Source organism: Ovis canadensis, chromosome 3 (genome assembly GCF_042477335.2).
Source record: "Ovis canadensis isolate MfBH-ARS-UI-01 breed Bighorn chromosome 3, ARS-UI_OviCan_v2, whole genome shotgun sequence".
In the NCBI taxonomy this organism is placed as follows: domain Eukaryota; kingdom Metazoa; phylum Chordata; class Mammalia; order Artiodactyla; family Bovidae; genus Ovis; species Ovis canadensis.
Window position 1 is genome coordinate 144,939,759 of NC_091247.1, and position 17,656 is coordinate 144,957,414.

At 38.4% G+C, this 17,656-nt stretch overlaps 1 protein-coding gene across 20 annotated transcripts in view; it reads right to left on the reverse strand.

Moving 5' to 3' along the window:
- Positions 1-17,656, reverse strand: part of PCED1B (PC-esterase domain containing 1B) — a 209,383-nt gene that overhangs the window by 13,985 nt on the left and 177,742 nt on the right. For 7 of the 20 annotated variants that reach the window (XR_011255257.1, XR_011255254.1, XR_011255258.1 and 4 more), the window contains one exon: positions 14,209-15,421. The gene's annotated coding sequence lies outside the window, so the exon portion shown is untranslated. Of the gene's footprint in view, positions 1-4,829; positions 4,899-5,881; positions 6,568-6,962; positions 7,034-14,208; positions 15,422-17,656 lie in introns of those variants that run through there. The other 13 variants (XR_011255256.1, XR_011255248.1, XR_011255261.1 and 10 more) reach the window with 5 other exon arrangements.

The window sequence follows — 17,656 nt, forward strand, 5'->3', positions numbered from 1 at the left end:
CTTCTTTTACTTTCATCAAGAGGCTCTTCAGTTCCTCTTTGCTTTCTGCCATAGGGTGGTGTCATAAATGTTTGCAAGCTCAGTTGCTAAGTTGGGTCTGACTGTTTGCGGCCCCAGGGACTGTAGCCCGCCAGGCTCCTCTAGCCATGGGATTCTCTAGGCAAGAATACTGGAGTGGGTTGCCATTTCCTTCCCCATGTGACGTTTTCTTCATTCATTGATCACTATCTGAAATGATTTTTACTTATATATTTTCACCAGCCACCTGAATGTTAGTTGTTTATAAAAGCAACTATTTTGTCTGTCTTGTTCATCCCTATATCTCCAAGATCTATTTTTAAATATAGGATCTTCTTTTCCAATTTTACCAAATCCAGTTTAAATTATAAACTGGAAAAATTCTATACAGGGTTAAATTCCTGATTCTATTGTTTTCTGAAAAACTTAATCTGATGAGGCTGAAATGAAAATAACAACAATTATGGGGAGAGGAATGTCAAATAAAATTTTCATTTGCTTATTTAGGTCTTCCCTTTCCTGTCTAGTGTGACTTTTTATAGTTTTTTGTGGTCGGGAAGTTCCATTTTCATCAGCTGACCCTGACCTCTATATTGATTCAATTCAGCTGCTATTTATCCGGCAAACGTGTACAGAGTTCACAGCATCAAACCAGGCAGGGGCCAAACCATGGATGGAGTGTCTCTGCTCCGGAGATAAGGGGTCTTATCATTCATGGGACTCTTTACACTTTCAACAATTGATTCTTTTGGCCTTTCAATTATCTGCTTAATTGTTTAGCTTTTGTTGGCATTCAGTATCTGTGAGTGGGGAAATGGTTGCAGATAGTTTGAGATGTGAAAAATCTCACCTACCTACGTCAGTTTAAATGGTTCTTGGTTGCAAAGTACTAAATATGGCTGTTCATTCATAAAAAACAATAAAATAGAACTCTCTGTACACAGAGAAATGGGTCTGGAAGGTACCCAGAGAGCTCTCTGGGAAAGAAGCGAGACTTGAAAAGGAGAGTAAAGGCTTTACCTGTGAAGTGGGAATTTTTTCCATAATCAGAATACTTTTGTATGTTATTTATATAATTAAAATGATTTTTAAAAATAAGTGCGTGAAAGGAAAATTCATGTTAAATGTCCTATTTTCAAATTCCATACCAAGCTCAAAAGTGAGAGAAGAGCTCAACTCTCAACAAGATAATACAGTTTCATGACATTCACAACCAGGAGAAAGGAGAGAAGTGATCCTGGCGGTCTTCAGTGATTCTTTTGTAAGAAGCTGTGTGTTCCCAGCAGATGTTTTATTGATGACTCATGGTCCACATCTCATTCCCCAAGCACTTTCAGTTCCCAACTGAGACTTTCCATCTCTACCCGATGCTGCATTCCCCTACTCTACAAAGCTACTATCTTGTACCACTGCCAGTTTGTGACCTTTACTACTGCTGCTGACCGGACATTGATGGGAGGTCAGTTTTCATTTTTGTCATTCATCCTGCTAGCCAAGCCCCTAGGATAGGCTAAGTCACTTTAGTCATGTCCGACTCCTTGTGACCCTATGGACTGTATAGCCCACAAGGCTCCTTTGTCCATGGGATTATCCAGGCAAGAATACTAAATTGGGTTGCCATTTCCTCCTCCAGGGGATCTTTCACAACCCCGGGGACTGAACCCATGTCTCTTATGTCTCCTGCATTGGCAGGTGGGTTCTTTACCACTATCCAAGCCCCTATCCCCTCCTACAGACACTAAATGTACCCTCAGCTCTTCTGGTGACTAGACCAGGCTAAAATCTTAACTCAAGGGCGGTCAAAACATATAGCCTAGTTCACTGTCCATGATACTCTGGCATGAAAAGTCTTTCCAAACAAGAATCAGTTAGCTTCAGCCACCTAATTTCCAGGAATTAGAATTAAGAAACACCAAGAGGAGGGGCAGCTTGCAGTGAGAACTGTTCAGCTTATGTAAAAGAAGGAGGCTTTGAAGTAAAGCAGAGGCTGTGAGGAGCCATGAGCAGCCTGACTTCTAGAGGAAGCAGAATCGATGGACACATGGATGCTTTAAGAAAACAACAAAATTCTGTAAAGCAATTATCCTTCAATAAAAAAATAAATTAAAAAAAAGAAAATATTGTGAGTAAGTGTGGGAAAGGCAATCAGCAGTGAAAGAGAATCAGAGTTGCCTAGAGGAGCAAATCTGCAGAGAGTAAGTGCAGCAGGTTCCAGAAGACACAGAAACTCCATCATCTGACCTCCCAGAAGGCTCTTGGCATGTCCATGAGTTTCTCAGTGCAGTCTCCTCCAGCCTGGCTCTGACGCTATTCAGACCTTCCTGAAACCTGGGTGTTCTGCTTTTCTGGCGTTCCCTGAGACTTGACCATGAGGCTGAGATCACTGTTTCCTCATTTTTATAGGATTAAATATAGCATGTTCTTCATGACTTGAGGTGATCTGAGTCTTTGGAGAAGGAAATGGAAACCCACTCCAGTATTCTTGCCTGGGAAATCCCATGCACATAGGAGCCTGGGCAGGCTACAGTACACGGGGTTGCAAAGAGTCAGACACCATTTAGCAACTGAGCATGCACGCGTTGAGTCTTATTCTTCAAATCTAGAGACCCTAACTCAAATGGTCTCTTTGCCCTGCAGATGTCCTCTTAGCACAGAAGGTGGAATAGGTACAGCTGAGCATCATGGAAAAGGCATGGTCTTCCAAACACATTGGTCTGAGCTGCAGGCCAGCATCTGCCACCTGTGTGCTGTGGAGGCTTTGGGTAGGTTACTTACCTACTTTTAGTATTTGCCCTTCCTACCTGGAAATGCCTGTGGCTCAGGATTGCTGTCAGGCCCAAGAATGGTTTATGTCAGGAGCTGGCATGATGCCCCACACAGTGCTTGGTACAAGTTCATGCCCTTCCTTCTCTCTGAATGCTCCCCATCTTGCACAATAAAACCCCACCCACCCATTACCCTTCAGGGCAACAGCTATAGTTAAAATTGTCTGCTTCCTGTCTCCCTGGCTTCTGCTGTTTAACTCTTTTGAGCTCATACACTTAAAGAGTGAAAGCCAGTCTGGTCCTAGCCATAAACATAAATCTGAGGTCAGAGTTTGGGCCCATTTCATATGGTAGCTACCGAGAGTTCAGTAGAAGAATATGGTTGGAAGCCCGCTATAATGTAATCAGTTTCACAGGGAATTGCCAGAGTTTCACAGGGAGTTTCACAGGGGACAGGGAGTTAACTTTTTTATATCCACCCTCAGTCAAGCTGCCATCAACAATTTCTGCACAAGATATGCCAAGATCAGAGGACCACAACACTGTATGTGATGAACTGTGGCACATAGCGATTAAATCAGTTTATTCCAAATTTCACTTATTCAGGATTTACAAATATATGATAATTTTTGAACAGTGTGATTAAATATTGTAAAGACGGTGTTTAACTCTCTTGTGTGTGTTGGGGTGGGGGGGCAGTGGATGGAGGGAGTCAGTCATGTTAGGCTCTTTGTGACCCCGTGGTCTGAAGCCCGCCAGGCTCCTCTATCAATGGGATTTTCCTTGCAAGAATACTAGAGTGGGTTGCCATTTCCTTCTCCAGGGGATCTTTCAGACTCAGGAATCAAACCCACATCTCCCAAGTCTCCTGCATTGCAGGCAGATTCCTTACCACTGAGCCACCCAGATCTTAACTAGGACTAATTAAGATTTAATCTTAAAGTGTCTCCTGTATGGGGCCGTACTGTCCTGCTCCTAGACAGGGTTAAGGATTTATGGGCGAGTGACTCAATAGCTGCTCTGTCTCTCCAGAAATCAGCAAACATCTATAAAGCTTGCTGAGCTCCACCAGAGTATTACTATGTAGAAAAATATATGGTGGTATTGTGTTTATGGTGGAGCCAGATTACCCTAAAATCATAACATTCAAGACACATCTAAACATATACTCTTCCTGAGAAACTAATCTGCCTGTTTTCCCTGCTTGGACCTGTTTTTCCTGCAAGCCTTCAGAGTGGAATTTTTTTTTAAGGGATCTGTATAAATCTCTCTGGAGTTGTTCATTCTAAATCCTTTATTTTCTAGTAATCTCAAAGAAGGGGCTTTCTGTGCCCTGCTGACCTCCTTCGCTCAGAACAAAACAAAAGGAAACATAGACCAGAAAACTGAGCATCCTCAGGAATCTAACTAGGCAATGTGAAATATGCAAAGTCCACAAGTTCCATCAATTATTTCTTAGGCATAAAAAACAAGTGCAAGTATTCCACCAGCTTAAAGATCTGCCTTAAAAAGTACAAACCGCAGAATCAATAATTCTCTAAGGACAGTGAAATGAGGAAATCTTTTATGAAGAACCAATGGGAAAACTTGGTAGATCGTTCGTCATCCTTCCTACCATGCACAAATTTTCCCCCTAAATACACGCTGAGTCAGGGTAAATCCCAGTTTGAAAAGACAATAACACACCTTCTGCAGGAAGTTCACTATGACTCAGTTAGACAAGGTAGAGATAAATCTAGAACCGAAAATAATAGTTGCATCCTCGAGGAACCGGTCATCTGTCATGTAACATACATGTATGTTCTGTGCCTTTGTCTAGATAGTTGAACAGAACTTGTATAAATCAGTAAAAAATGTTGTTAATTTAATAAATAAAATGATGGACTGACTTTTCAAATGGAAACCTTTTCTGTGAGAAGTTCCGTATCAAGGACAATCCAAAATAGCTTGCTTAGGTTGCAACACAAATGCCAGTACTCAAGGGGAGAATATGCCTCAAGAAAAGGTCAAATTAAACTCAAAGAGTAAGACATGGCATATAATTACCATCTCCCCACGTGACATCCAGTTGTCACAGAACTGCCATCAGACAAGATAATAGATGGAAAGGAACACCTGAAAGGGGAAGAATCAAAATTAATGAAATTGTTCAATAAATAGAATGATGAGAATGCTGTCTTTAGCAGTGTCACACCACAAATCCAGTGTCATTATAATGTTATGCTATATAAAATCCAGTTATTTCTCATGATTAAATGACTTAGGATGAGGACCAAGACATACCATTTTCTCAATCATTTATAAGACATTTTTCTTTCATCACTGTCATCATTCAACATTGAAGAAATCACTCTGCGTTTCACAAGAGGAGGAGCCAGGAGGGCTACCTTCTAGCACAGTAAGTCTCTTTCCCTACTGCTTCAGCTCAAAGTGTTTTCTATTTTCTTTGAGAAAAGACCCATCCTATTCCCTTTGGCTATCTGTCCTGTTCTGTCCTAGGTTTGGTGTGCTTCGTGGGACTCTCATGCCTAAAGTGATTCCCGACCTTACACATTTTCTCCTTTTCTTAATTCCTCCAGGACAGTGCTGAGCAGGTCCCAGACATTGATGGAAGTGAAATCAATCAAATATCCCATCACTCAGGCTCTCCTTTCATGATTAAGGATGTTTTCCTTCCAGAATCCTGACTCTTCCTTTTCTGTGTCTCAGGAAATGGTAACACCATCTTTTCCATCAAGAATCATTACAATGAACATAACATTTTTTTTTCAGACAAATAACCCTGAGTTTTTCTCTGAAGTCCCTTAGTTTTCTTAGAATTCTTTTGTGTTCCTTCAAGTAGTCTTAAATAACTGAGTGGTATGTATGCCTGTTTATTGTGCTGTCTCTCTGGCACTCATCTTGTTTCTCCTTGGAGCTCCTTTTGAGCTCAACAGAGTCTCTCTGTACAGAAAGAGTCATTGTGTGGGAATAGACACCCTGCCTGGCATGATGAAGAGCTCTCAGAAAAGACAGCCTTTATTTTTACTCAGAGATTAACCTGATTAATTGTAAAGCCATCATTTTTTAAAAATAGCACCTCAAGGAGACAAACAGAATGAACTAAGTACCACTTTATGGAGTTTTAGAGTTGCAAAACATTCACAATACTGATTACAATCTCCAGAAAATTGAAGTTCAGAAAGCAGTCATTGGCCTCCAGATTGCTTTACTTCCCCTCCATTGGATCATGTAGAACTTGCCTATTCCTCCTGAGGGTCCTTGGCAAGACCTTCTTGTTCATTCTTCTCTAAGTGTGGTTATTAATTAATTAGTTCTATTATATATTAATTTATTCACTCAATACCGCCTCCCAAACCCTGCTGCTCATTCCAAAAAGGATTTAAGGTAGATTGTCATCATTCTTGTGGGAAAACAAGAGGACTGCTCTGTTTCTCGGTGTTTTTTCACAAAGCCCTTTATCCCCAAGCTGGCCTTCTGCTCCTTATCTCTTCACCCAAGAAGCAAGGCCTGGTCTTTGGAGAAGGGCCCTACTTTTCTCCTCTAAGGCAGTTTTGAAGTATCTGGTTGGAACAGTGGCCAGAATATGCCTTGCTCTCTGTCCAGTACTTCACTTGGAAGAGAAATGGTTTGTATCACCTTTGACTTTAAAATCCCATATACAAAATATCTAATTTTTTAAAATATTGAAGAAGGACTTCCCTGGAGGTCCAGTGGTTAAGACTTCACCTTCCAGTGCAGGGGGTGTGGGTTCGATCCCTGGGTCAGAGAACTTAAGGAGCGGCTGCAAAACCAAAATACAAAACAGAAACAAGATTATAACAAATTCAATAAAGTCTTCAAATACAGTTCACATAAAAAAAAAAAATCTTTGGGAAGAAACTAAAAAGAAGAAGAAATTTCAAGCAGCTTCCCTTGCTTAGAAGCAGATTAACTGTCCATGCATTTTAAATGAATCCAAATCATGACAAGAAATATCACGAACTGGGCCAATGAGAGCTTGTTTCAGAATGGAAACTGATAACTAAAAATGTATCCATGCATTTTCTACTTATGTTTGTTCATTTCATGTGTGATGCTTCTAGAATGTCTGCCATTACAGAAATAGGTGATTTTTTTTCAGCCCTTTCAATTGCCGTAGTGAATTTTAGATTCCTCCCATCTGTGATCCAGCCATACCATACAACGGTTTCTCATGTCCTTCTGTCTGCTTTAGGAAAATGTCTCTAGTTTTCCTGGGGATGTTTTTCCTATAGGAAGAATTCAGAGAGAAAATAACTCAGTTGATAAACGTGATCAAAATGGACCTAGTCTTTGCCATATGGTGGGAATTATGGAGAGATTCTTTATCATCCCATTATACTCAGCTGTTGTTTACTTTTTGTGAATTGAATGTTGACAGTTATAGTTTGAGGGTTTTTTTAAAAACAGCATATGCTGAACAAGATAAAATATTTAGAACAACTTACTCTGGACTTAGCAATTATACTACATTCTTCCAGCCCATGTATGACTAAATTAGAACATTTAGTAATGTTTGGAGACAACTCCCACACTTCATAAGCACCAAAGGAAAAAAATATAATTTATTTAATTGGTTTTCATTTGAAAGGGAAATAACCCCATTTCAAGCATCTCAGTGTTAGAAAAGGCACTATGTATTCCCCATGAAAATACACAGATGCTCCTACATTTGGGAAATTAACATATATCTTCCACAAGAAAACATATGAAGGCTATTTCATTACATTACAACCGTTCCTTTCACCCACGTTTTTGCAGAATCACTGCCAGTCACCTCGTCTTCCCCTCATATACTCTTTACAGAAGCCCTGAACTTCAGACAAGAGCTGAGCCTTTTAAATTATCATTGGTTTCCAGTGTCACCACTGACAGACATCACTGATTCAATAGGCATTTAAGGAAAGCCTCCTCAGTTGTGCCAGGCCTGTGCTGGGCACTAGGAATCTGAGATGAACTCAGTGTGATCCCTTCTTTAAAGACCTCCAGATTTAAAGGCAGAGTCAAGGAAGAAAATGCAGAATTATAATGCTGTAGTGGAGAGGGGGCACAGAGGGACACCTCAATCAGCCACGGGAAATGATGGCTGTAGGATAGCTAAGAAATATTACCAACAGCAGGCAATGTTTGAGTGAGTAAGGTGGAGAGAGAAGCTTCATGCAATGATATCCCTGACTCAAAGGCAGGAGAAAGCACTATGAGTCAGTGATCACTATTAGTTCATTGGTGAGCTGAGGGAAGAGGGGAATCAGACTGAACAGTTAGGTGCAGAGCAGATGGTGTTGGGCTTTGCATTTGAACTTTACCCTGAAGGCAGTGGGGAACACATGAAGAATTGTGAAATTTCTCTGGTGTTCCATCTGGGAGGCTGGTGAGGAGCTGAACAGAGGGCAGTCTATGCGGTATGAACCTGAACCAACACTGTGGCAAAAGAATGTAGACTTGAGTGAGTGCTCAGGGTGGATCAAATGTGTCTGATGTGTGGGAAATCTTGTTTGCAGGAGAGCTTAGGTAGAAACACTGGAGGGGGAGAAAGAATTGCTGTGTCTCTGTTGACTTAAAAATGCACAATGTGAGAGATGTGAGTTTTTTATCTGGGGCAAAATGAAGACTGTAGTCTGGGAGACAGCACCTCAGATAGCTATGAGAAACTGCTCCAAAGAGGCAAGGGGGACAGACAGTATATATGTGATTTTGGTAAATGGGGAATACATGTAATCCAGCACATATATTTTTTTTTTTTGTAGAAATTTCTGCTCATCTTGTGAAGCTTCTGCCAGTCACGAGGAATAGTCATCACCATGAAGGATTTTAGTGCTTTTTTAGATATGAGAAGATATAAGAATTGAGCTCATAAAATCAGCTTCTGAGAATATCTAATTATCTGAAGACGTGTTCTGGCAGGTTTTTTTTCTGAGCACAGAGTGCTTCATTTTACTTTCCACCCTGAACTCCTTCAGGGGGTATTGAAGGTCAGCAGCTGCAGCAGCACATGATTTAATCCTTGTGGAGGTAGATGGTAAGCACCCATGGCAAGGACCAATTTGTAGTTGACAGGGCCCCTCATGGTCATAAATTTGACCATACTTCAGGAGGTATTTTACAACCATTTTATCCTAGAGTGCTGGGAAGGCTCATTTTTGGGTTGGCAAAGGTTTCACTGAGAAACCACTTAATGTTTGTTACTGGACTAGGCTTTTATAGTCAAAGATATTTGGACCTGCCTTTTAATACAGTCTAGGAAAAAATTCCCTTTTGCTTTATCTTTTTATATTTAGAGTTATACTATTATATCCATTGATTGCATACAGAAATATATTTGATAAACTGCTTTAAATTGGCTAGTCATCATTATTTTCATTGGAGATTTAGTTACACATCTGACGATGAAAGAAACAACATTCATGAAAAATAGGCAAAGTACAAATAATATAGCTAGCAGTTTTATTAAAGTTATAAGTAAGAATTAAGCCAAAAACTTCCATTAGGTGTAACCCAGTATATTCTTTGGTTATTTGACTTAATCCAGTGGGAAGTTATATACTGGCACTGTTTATAAATCTTCTAGCCCAATTTTTTAGTGTGCTAGGCTAGTTATTCTTAGTATAATTTAATTGTTCCCAAGATAAAAGAAGCCTTGAATTTTAAATGACCATAGCCTGGTGTTAACTACATAAATCTATTCTATAATTGTGCAATCCAGCACATTTTTTTTTTAAACCTCTATGTAATTGTGAGAGGTTTTATTTTTTGACTGAATTTTTGCTTGTTGCTTTTATTGAGCTTGAGTTACTTAGAAGAAAATTCATATTACGGCCAGAGTCAGAGCAGGTATTAATTGGCCAGGTGAGAGGATTCCACCTAGTAATATTAAGAGTCACCTGAACAGGACTGAGCTTTTTGTAAAATAATTTTTTAAGGGTGATTTCTCCTTGGAGTGGAGAAATCCACAAAGGTAATCTAGAGGTACTAGATGCAGGTAATTGGCCACAAACCAGTAATTGAATTGGTTTTTAAAACTAGCACAGGATCACGTCCATGATAGAAAAACATCTGATTTATATGCAAAGGTCTAAGACGTTAACACAACATTATGAGTGATCATACAAATCAGGTTCAGCATTTTGGGTAAGGTGCTTACTTTTGATTTTTTTTTTTTTCCCTCCATTCTGGTGCAGGTGTAGCTTTCTTTGTTTGAGCATTATTTTAAGGTAAGTTTAAGATCAGCAGTTCTCTTTATAGACCTGTCTGGTGTAGTGGCCTTTAGAAGTGAGAATTAATTCAAGAGTCAAGTTCCCTTCAAGTTTTACTGTGCATGAGCTAGTTAAGAGAACCTGATAAAAAGTTTTTTATCTAGGTAGGAGACAGCCCCTTTGGGTATATATAATTTCCTGTTTGCAGCTCATGGGCATCTGAATTTTATACAGAGATTATTGACACAAGCTTTAGAAACAAGAGTGGTTTTTTTTCAAATAATTTAATTAACTTTACATTAATATAGCATAATAGCAAGGAACTATCTGGGAAATGAGTTAGTAAATACAGACCTTCATTAACAAAACTGGAATTTAACATTTACTGAAACAATTTTTTTTAAATTACCCTTATTTTTACCAAATATATTCAACAAATTAAGACTAATTTGTTGCAAAATAAGTTTGGTTTAAAATTTTAATATTTATTGAAACCTAACTTTAAAAAAATAACACATTTACCAAACATATTTAATTAAGACTAATTTGTTGCAAAATAAGTTTGGTTTAAGAAAAAAAATTGACCTGATAATCTATATAAATATAATTGATCATATAGGCTTTCACGGTATCAACATTTTTAATAAGGAGTTTTAAACTGAAGCTTAAAAAAAAAAAAAAAACTCTTAAGACTAGGAAGCATACACCAAGGGCTTATTACATGTTTTACCTACAGATCTAGGTGAATTCCTCCCTTTACAAGGTCCTCAAAAATACCTTGAGGTTTTTGTACCTGTTGTTGAGGTAGCTTTCCTAATTTATCTGAGAAAGTTGCTGAAAACCTGAGAGTTTACAATCTTTGGAGGGACCAGATAGAGAAAAAAGATTAATGTCTTAATTTTGCTTACACAAGTATGATTACCAAATTACTATAAGTCATAATTAATTTGAGGGGAAGCTTTTCCTTACATCTGGAAAACACACATTCAACCCAGTAATTTTTTAGACAGAAACAATAAAAATCATAACCATTTTTACCAGTGTACTCAGTCCTTTTGTTAACTAACTTTTTGTTAACAGTTTATGAAGCCATCAGGTTTCTCATTAGGATTTTGAAGTTTCCTACCCAGTTCAGCATTATGGCCTGAAAGTTAGAAACTTACATTTATTTAAAAGTTTTTTATTAATCTTTTTGAAGAGGAAGCGTTTTTTTGCAAAGGCATCAGAATAAAACCATAACTGTATATCAACAAAAGACTTAAGTCACACTTAAATTTGATTACAGTACAAAGTAACTTGGTTACTGCTGTGCTATACAACACTTGCAGATAATAACTAGAATTAGGACTGATAACATTTTACCAAGATATGTCAGCATTTTAGGAACTCCATATAAATTTTAGAATATTTATATTAATAACATTTACCATACAATATAAATCTGAGAAGATTTACTACTCATTTGACAATACTTCCCATGTAATTTAACATAGCAAATGAACCGAATTAGTCTACCATCTCTCATTGGGATGTTTCAGGAGCACTTTGAAGCATCCCAAAGTTAGCTAGAGGTCAAAAAGACTTCATTAGAATTTGATTTAGGAAATTTTGTCAAAGAATATTAAAAGCATTTAGAACAATTAGTCAGATAAGATCATAGGTTACTGTAAAACAATAGTTATTTACTTAGCCAAAGTAACAATAAGAGATTTCAAAGATATATACGGAGCAGATAGCTTAAAAGTAAAAAAATTAAAATCTGATATTAAAGGCAGTTAAACATTTTAAGAAAACTTGTACCATGCACAGAATTTTTTTTTCAGGGTCCACTTTCCACAAAACTTTTTGTAACCATTACTTAATTTGCCCATCCAAAAACAGTCACCTGTAACTCAGATCTATTTCCTTCTTTTAGAATAAAATGCAATTCCACTCCTCACACCTTCTTTACTGAAAACACAAATCCTACTTTACTTAAGGAACCATGAACTGACCGTTATATTAGCATTTTGTAGATTGGTGAGCATAAATACCAGTGAGAGTTTAAAAAAAAATTGCTTTCTTACAGAGAACATCTTAGGATGGGACCAAACATATTTATTAATAGTTGAAATATCTTCATCTTTTCTGTAAGAGGAAGCCAGTATATAGTAATTAATGTTTTGTATCTTATTTTATTTGGGAGTGACCCAGATGTTCAATAAACTTCCTTTACTCAATTTAGCACAGCCCTAGAAATTTAATTTAGCCAAATTTAGAGAGACTAAATAGATAGAAATATTTAAAGCATAATTATTTTTTAGTAGAGGTTATTTAAAGCTTTTATTTTATTTACATTTTCTTTCCTTAAAAGTTTCTTTACATTGAATTTCTTTCCTTGCTAACAAAATTGCAATAGCTATAATAAGATTTTATTTAACTATGCTAAACCTAGGCACAATTAAAGTATTATAATGGATTAGTATATTGATGACTTTAAAACATGTTTATATTAGATTGACAAACTTTAACATTAATACCAGGTACTAATTTAATATTGGATATTTTTCAGTTTATATAAAGCTGAAACTTATTTAGCTTAATTTTCTTTTATTTTGGTAAAGATTTTTTATTTTTTCTTAATATATATTTATTTTACTAAAGTATAGTTGACTTGCACTGTTTCAGGTGTCTAGCAAGGTGATTTACTTATGTGTGTGCGTGTTAGTTGCTTCAGTCGTGTCCAACTCTTTGCAACTCCATGAACTGTAGCCCACCAGGCTCCCCTGTCTGTGGAATTCTCCAGGCTAGAATACTGGAGTGGGTTGCCATATCCTTCTCCAGGGGATCTTCCTGACTCAGGGATCGAACCCAGGTCTCCCACATTGCAGGCAGATTCTTTACCATCTGAGCTACCTGGGAAGACCCAATGCAGTTATACATATACACATATATTATTTTTGAAATTATTTTCCATTATAGGTTATTACAAGATATTGACTATAGTTCCCTAAGCTATAAAGTAAACCTTTGTTGTTTGTTACATATCTATTTTTTCTTAAGTAGAAATCTAGCATTCTATTAATACTTAGTCAAACAAGTGGGATCAAAATGTCATAGATTTTTCAGCTAGGCAAAAATTCAGTTATTTCTAAAATATACATTATATACATACTTTATATATATGTATACAAAAGCTTTTTTACTATTCTTGATAAAGGCTTGAGAAAGAACATAAAAAAAAGAAGAGATGGAGAAACGGAAAAACATGAACTAAATGAAATGCGAGCACTGAATACGAAACCGGAAAAGTGAAACAAGCTAGATAAAAGGAAAAGATCATCATATAGTCCAGTTGTTTCTAAACATGGTTGCTCATTAGAGCTCTGGAGAAAAAGAAGCAATACCTGGGCATTTGTATTTTTCAAAAAATTCTGAGATGCATATGGGTTTTAAAAAGTGACTATAGGTTTTTCTATTCGATCCTAGTTTTGGTGGTATAGAGGTCTATTATTTTTCTGTTGACCCATCATGATACAATGGTCTTAAGTGATTAGTAGTTACATAATCACAATAGTAAAAAATGCTTATTGGTTTTCACAATCAATAGCCAGACAAAAAATAAAAAATAATTATGATTACAAGCCATAATGGGATAATGATTAACCTAACAATATAAAATAATTGCATACAATTTGGGGAGTCAGGCAGAGTGATGTGGTAAATGGAATTAAATAAAAAATAATTATGATTACAAGCCATAATGGGAAAATGATTAACCTAACAATATAAAATAATTGCATACAATTTGGGGAGTCAGGCAGAGTGATGTGGTAAATGGAATTGCATAAATGCACATGTATTCGTCTCCCCAGCCAGCCTATGTCTTTTGGTTGGTGCCTCTGGTAGTTATCAGTGGGTGTTCATTGGATGGACTGATGCTGAAACTGAAACGCCAATACTTTGCCCACCTCATGCAAAGAACTGACTCATTGGAAAAGACCCTGATGCTGAGAGGGATTGGGGGCAGGAGGAGAAGGGGACGACAGAGGATGAGATGGCTAGAAGGCATCACTGACTTGATGGACATGAGTTTGGGTAAAGTCCAGGAGTTGGTGATGGACAGGGAGGCCTGGCGTGCTGTGATTCATGGGGTCACAAGAGTTGGACACGACTGAGCAACTGAACTGAACTGAACTGATCCTATTAACAGTTTTCTTAATTGTTTTGGGTTTATTTTCTGTAGGGTTTATTTTCCATCTTTTGTGTTTCCTGTCTAGAGAAGTTCCTTTAACATTTGTTGTACAGCTGATTTGGTGGTGCTAAATTCTCTTAACTTTCATTTATTTGGAAAACTTGATTTCTCCATCAAATCTGAAGGAGCGTCTTGCTGAGTAGAGTATTCTTGGTTGTAGGTTCTTCCCTTTCATGACTTTAAATATATCGTGCCATTCCCTTCTGGCTTGTAGAGTTTCTGCTGAGATATCAGCTGATAGCCTGATGGAAGTCCCCTTTATGTTATTTGTCGGTTTTTCCTTGTTGCTTTTAAAATTTTACCTCTGTCTTTATTTTTTGTCAGTTTGATTACTGTGTGTCTTGGTGTGTTCCTCCCTGGGTTTTTCAGCTTGAAGTGAAGTGAAAGTCGCTTAGTCGTGTCTGACTCTTTGCGACCCCACGGATTATACAGTCCAGGGAATTCTCCAGGCCAAATACTGAAGTGGGTAGCCTTTCCCTTCTCCAAGGGATCTTCCAACCCAGGGATCGAACCCAGGTCTCTCTCATTGTAGGCAGATTGTTTACCAGCTGAGCCATAAGCGAAGCCCAATTTCTCTTGTATTTACAATTTTCTTATATTTTTTTCAGCTAAATTTTCTTGTATTTAAAATTGTTTGATTTGTAAATGCTTACTTTTTTCTGGGCCAATAAATTTGAGCTCATTTACAAATTAACCTTGGCAATACTATCCAAATGTTAGGGGAAGCACACTAACTAAAACCACCCACCGTGGCCAGGCACCATAATAACCATTTGCATGAGTTATTTTATCACAGGAGATCCTAGTAAGGAATATGGAACTGATAAGACACCACCAGCCGGAAGAGTTCAGGAAAGGTCAAAAGGAGACACCACGTATCTGACCGCCTCCCAGAATCCTTCTTGCTGGCACCCATCCTGGCTGAGCAATTCATGTGCCACTCGGAAGGACTCTTGAGTCAGAATGATTGGCCAAAGAAAATCCAGAAACTAATTCCATTATCATCAAACCTGAGACTGTGAGCCATGAGGCAGAGCAGTTCTCCTGGGTTCCCTTACCCTACTGCTCTCCACCAGGGCGCCCTTTCCAATAAAATCTCTTTCTTTGTCAGCTCATTTGTCTCTTCAGACAATTCATTTCTGGGTGTTAGATGAGAGCCCACTTCTGGGCCCTGGAAGGTGTCCCACATCCTGCAAAGGAAAGACAAAGAAAGACACATACCGAGACATACATATATTCAGACAGACACAACGAGAGATCTGGCTTTATTTTTAAAAATTTTGAATTAGATATCTTAATATAAAACTCACTAACTTATAAGAAAGATTTTAAAATGCTTTCCCTGTTCCGTTTTGTTTTTTTTCAGTTTTAGGAATTAGAGATGGTCTGGATGGCACAGTGATAAAGAATCTGCACGCCAATGCAGGAGACACAAGAGATGTGGATTCAATCCCTCCCCTGGAGAAGGAAATGGCAACCCACTCCAGTATTCTTCCCTGGAAAATTCCATGGACAGAGGAGATCTGGTGGACTGCAGTCCATGGGGTCGCAAAAAGTGGGACATGACTGAGAACACATGCACAACTCACAGATAAGATAAGCGATCATGTTCTCCTCATGTGGACTTATTCCTTTAGGCATGTGTGTGTCGCTGTGTGCCCGTGCTCAACGCTGTCTGCCTCTTTGAGATCTTATGGACTGAAGCCCATCAGGCTCCTCTGTCCATGGGATTTCCCAGGCAAGAATACTGGAGTGGGCTGCCATTTCCTCCTCCAGGGCATCTTTCCACCCCAGGTATCAAACCCACATCTCCTGAATTGGCAGTTGGATTCTTTATCACTTGAGCCACTTGGGAAGTCCATAGTCCCTTAGTACATACACATACATATATTAATATATATATATTTTTCAAGCTAACTTTCTCTACTGGTTGGAATTAAACTGGTTCCAACCAGTAGAGAAAGTTAGCTTGAAAAAAAAAAAAAAGGAGATCAGTCCTGGGTGTTCATTGGAAGGACTGATGTTGAAGCTGAAACGCCAATATTTTGGCCACCTGATGTGAACAGCTGACTCATTTGAAAAGACCCTGATGCTGGAAAAGATTGAGGGCAAAAGGAGAAGGGGACGACTGAGGATGAGATGGTTGGATGGCATCACTGACACAATGGACATGGGTTTGGGTGAACTCCTGGAGTTGGTAATGGACAGGGATGCCTGGTGTGCTGTGGTTCATGGGGTTGCAAAGAGTCGGACATGACTGAGCGACTGAACTGAACTGAAACTGGTTGGGGGTTGGTTAACCTTTGACTGGCACTGTGCACTTATATTGGTGCAATTAAAGTTTCATAACTTTTATAGATACCCCTTTTTCTTTCTGTTAATGGTTCTGAAAAGTTGGTCAGCCAGTGTAACAAGCATTAGTGTGTAACACAGATCAACCTAGATTTTTTTTCTTTTTTTGACTAGAGTAGCCAAATCCTCATCTAAGCCTTCTAAGAGGCAGACTAGTGCAGGTGATGGAATTCTAGTTGAGCTATTTCAAATCCTAAAAGATGATGTTGTGAAAGTGCTGCACTCAATATGTCAGCAAATTTGGAAAACTCAACAGTGGCCGCAGGACTGGAAAAGGTCAGTTTTCATTCCAATCTCAAAGAAAGGCAATGCCAAACAATGCTCTACCACACAATTGCACCCATCTCACATGCTAGTAAAGTAATGCTCAAAATTCTCCAAGCCAGGCTTCAACAATATGTGAACTGTGAACTTCCAGATGTTCAAGCTGGATTTAGAAAAGGCAGGGGAACAGAGATTAAATTGCCAACATCTGCTGGGTCATCGAAAAAGCAAGAGAGTTCCAGAAAAACATCTACTGCTTTATTGACTACACCAAAGCCTTTGACTGTGTGGATCACAACAAACCGTGGAAAATTCTGAAAAAGATGGGAATACCAGATCACCTGACCTGCCTCTTGAGAAATATGTATGCGGGTTAAGAAGCAACAGTTAGAATTGGACCTGGAACAACAGACTGGTTCCAAATAGGAAAAGGGGTACGTCAAGGCTGTATATCATCACCATGCTTATTTAACTTATATGCAGAGTAAATCGCGGGAAATGCTGGGCTGGATGAAGCACAAGCTGGAATCACGATTGCCAGGAGAAATATCAATAACCTCAGATATGCAGATGACACCACCCTTACGGCAGAAAGTGAAGAGGAACTAAAGAGCCTCTTGATGAAAGTGAAAGAGGAGAGTGAAAAAGTTGGCTTAAAGCTCAACATTCAGAAAACTAAGATCATGGCATCCAGTCCCATCACTTCATGGCAAATAGACGGGGAAACAGTGGAAACAGTATCAGACTTTATTTTTTTGGGCTCCAAAATCACTGCAGACGGTGATTGCAGCCATGAAATCAAAAGACAC